This window comes from Copidosoma floridanum, unplaced genomic scaffold (genome assembly GCF_036245765.1).
Source record: "Copidosoma floridanum isolate Cflo_tuat_1 unplaced genomic scaffold, Cflo_Japanese_pri ptg000006l, whole genome shotgun sequence".
Lineage (NCBI taxonomy): Eukaryota > Metazoa > Arthropoda > Insecta > Hymenoptera > Encyrtidae > Copidosoma > Copidosoma floridanum.
Window position 1 is genome coordinate 11,911,004 of NW_028321883.1, and position 3,655 is coordinate 11,914,658.

General features: G+C 30.1%; 1 pseudogene; it reads right to left on the reverse strand.

The window, feature by feature from the left end:
• Positions 1–328: 328 nt before the first annotated feature.
• LOC149375525 (uncharacterized) lies at positions 329–3,308 on the reverse strand (annotated as a pseudogene).
• Between the last annotated feature and the right edge of the window lie 347 nt (positions 3,309–3,655).

Sequence of the window (3,655 nt, forward strand, 5' to 3'; positions counted from 1 at the left end):
AGTTCCGTTGTTTAATCTTCCTAACCGAACGTTGATCACATTCTACCTATATTAGCTGACGTAACTGATTTTGGCGTTCCAAACTAGCTCAAAACGAATAAGTTTGTAATACGATACATGTATAGCACACGCAATCTGACGCAGAAGATTTATCGACATTAAAACAGTAGCGTAACAATCGATGAATAAATAATAAATCCATGAAGTGACAGATCAGCTTTCTATTATAATCCTGACATTGATTACTCAAATCTTCCAACTATTTAAATAGGTGAAATAATATGTACGTACATACATTGTCGTGCTAAAAAATGGAGGGATGAAAAATTTATTTATAGGATTTTGTCAAAATTTCTTTGTTGCTATTTGGAAAGCAACTTCTGTAATCTTTCACTACGGATAGTATATACTGTGTTTGTTGATCATCTTCCGTAAGAAGGTTGTTGAACTCAGTTATTAATTTCACCTCTCTTGCAGCTGCATCGTTCACAATTTTAAGATTTTCGACAACTTTCAAGCCGTCAAGGTAACTTCTATCTTTTCCCCATTGCGATGGATCCTTTGATAAAAAAGTACAGTCGATTTTGAAACGTTTGAAGAAATTATGAGATTCCTTGCAAACGAAATCACTCAAAATTGATTTGATGATTAGAGATAGATTTTTTTTGTTCGCAATAATCCGTTTCTTATAAGCAAAAGTGCTACAATCTGATTTCAAAGCATCACACATCATTCGTTTGTCTTCATTTGCTACCGTATAATCGAAAAATGCCAAAGCTGCCAATTCTGGGGTTAAATACTATAAATGGTTCATGAATTTAATTACTGTCATTTCAGATATATCTTCATCGTTACTTTTGTAATCGTATAATTGCTTGAGAAATTTTAATTCTTGGTTCGGTGCTTGGGCAGCAGACGTTGCACAAAACCAAGCTTGAACGTAAACTTTAATAATAAATATACAAACGTCTCTGTACTTTATTTCATCTACTTTGTTATCCTTTAAAAATTGATTTCTAAAAAGGAAAATTTTCAAGCAATAAATGGCTTTTGCCATCCATCTGGCATGATGCACAGGACCAGGTGATCGAAAAAGAACATCTTCAGGTAACTTTACCCCAAGAAAAATAACTACCAATTCTAAAAATTCTTTATAATCTTTTCTAATTTGATCTTTTCTCAAGTTTTTCAAGCAAAAATCTAAAATTGAATCTTTTACATTTTGTAAAGATTCATTCACGTAGCTATCGTTAATACCTATTTCGTAGCATTTTTGATCGGCAGTTTTCCAGAAATCTTCGAATTTTTTGAATAATAGTACCTCAGGTCCAGTAGTTTTGCCAAATTTTACTTCAAAAACATACCTTAAAACCAATTCATACATATGGTGTCTGCAGATTAAATACAAAAGATCTTTACCAATCAATTGCTCAAGTATCACACAAGCACCATTCATCGAACCAGTATTGCTTGAAGTGGAATCGCAACAAAGAACTTCAATATTTTCAAACAAAGACCAACCTATCAATGTCTCGTACACAGCTTTAGCTTGATTTCTTCCTGTACTTGAATTTATTATCGGTACACCTACAAGTTGTTCCATTCTTTCACTCGTAATGATTAAAGCTAATCTTTCATTCTTTTGACCTCGAGATAATCCGGGAAGCAACTTTCCATCCCAATGAATCGTAGTTGGTAAATTAGAAAAAAGAGATGGAGCAAGTTTCTTGATGGCTTCAAATCTTTCTTGGTGAAAACTTTTACGAGCTACGTAAATGGATTTAGTGTTTAATATCAAGTTGCGAGTGTCATCTTGAATCGCTTCGGCAGCTGCCATCAACAAATGCATCGCATCATTTTTACTAATTTTACATTTATCCAATACAGTAGCCAGTTTCAGAGTGATGACTCCTTCGGTAGCCCTTCTTTTTTTAGGAGGCGTTTGTTGAGATGGTTGAGATTGGCTTTCTGGTCCAAGCAGCGAAATTAGTTCTTCTGAAAGTAAAGTAAGAAAAAAATATAGAGTAAAACCCAATGGAATATAATTATTCAATAAAAAAAGTTGATGTCAAAATAGTTATTTTAAGTTTAACTTTTTTTAAACGAACCCGTGTAAAAAAATAGAACTTAGGTCACGGCATGTCGAAAAGAATATTTTCGTTTAAGGATATGAAACAGATATATATTTATCAAAAAACATTAAATTCAAATTTTTCTGTTCGGTTCGAATACAAAAACATTACTTGATGAATCGTTTGAATGAATTTAGCGAAGAATAATAAGTTTATAAATTTTACAATATCTACAATATTTACATAAAGCTTTTCTATAGTTTTGTACATTGTGATTTGAATTCAAATATGGACCTTTTCTTGCTACTTCAGGAGAATCACCTGTATGCAGTCTTTTTGAATTGCTTGAAGTAAAAAGGTCTTTTTCTTTATTATTGAAATTTTCACTATCTACTTCCATAGGTTGTGATTTTTCTAATAATGAATGAGATACAGAGGTAGTGCAACCAAGAACTTGATTTTTCGACAAATCTAAAAAAATGTTTTTTTTTTTTATAAATTTTACTTGTTTGTAATTAATAATGAACTGCATTACACATAATAAGAAAAAATGTAAGGCCAATTTATTTATTAATGTCTCAAGTTGACCAAATATCATCATTATTAATATTTATGAAAAATCATAAAAATTCGTAGAATCATCTCAAACAAAAAAATTTCTATAAAAAACTATTTTACAAAAAGTTTTTTTAATATGATTTTAAGATCAAATACATGCAAAAATCGTCATAAGTCATTAATTTTTATGCTTGAAAAATTGAAGAATAATACATTAATTAAGAGGATTTATCATTTTTTTAAAATAAAAAAAATTCAATTACCTCTTTGATGAGGTAAAAACTGCCTATCTTCTTCATCTTCCATGAGTTCCAGTGCGTCTGCCTTAGAAATATCAAACAGTTTACTAATTCTTTCTTCATAAGCAGTCTCATTACTTATTTGAGTCTCTGTTCTACGTGAAGCATTTTTTGTTATTTTTCTCCATTGTTGATATTCTGTCTCCAATTTTTTTATACATTTATGAAGTTCTTGCGTTGGAATTCGTGCTTTTTTCCAAAAAATCAAACATTCTTCGACTGCCAACTTTAAACTATCTTGAAGAAAATTCTTAAATCGACGTAAATTGTGAAATAAAACTGCGAGAACTTGCTTGATTGTCGGCAAATTTTGATTTGTGACTATTTGATACGAGATGTATCTAACATGAGCAACTTTTTCACGTAAATAGTAAGACATGATCAAAGATGAATTCAATTTGATTGTATAGCTCCAATTAATTTTCAAAAGTATATAGATAATAACAATCAATCTCAATTAAAATGAAAGAAATCATTGTTGAAATGAAAAATATCTATGCTAGATTAAGATTAAATTTTCATCCTCCTTATTTTCTTCATTCAACTATCACTGAAAGAAATATATAAAGATTAATCCAAATGTGGCCAATGGAGAAAAAAGAGTGGCAAAAATGAAATCTTTCTTAATTCAAGTCAAAAAATTAATAATCAAAGGCTACAATACCAAACCCAAGTTAATCAAAAATAAAACATAAACATGTGAGTGCATGTTTAAATGTTTATGAA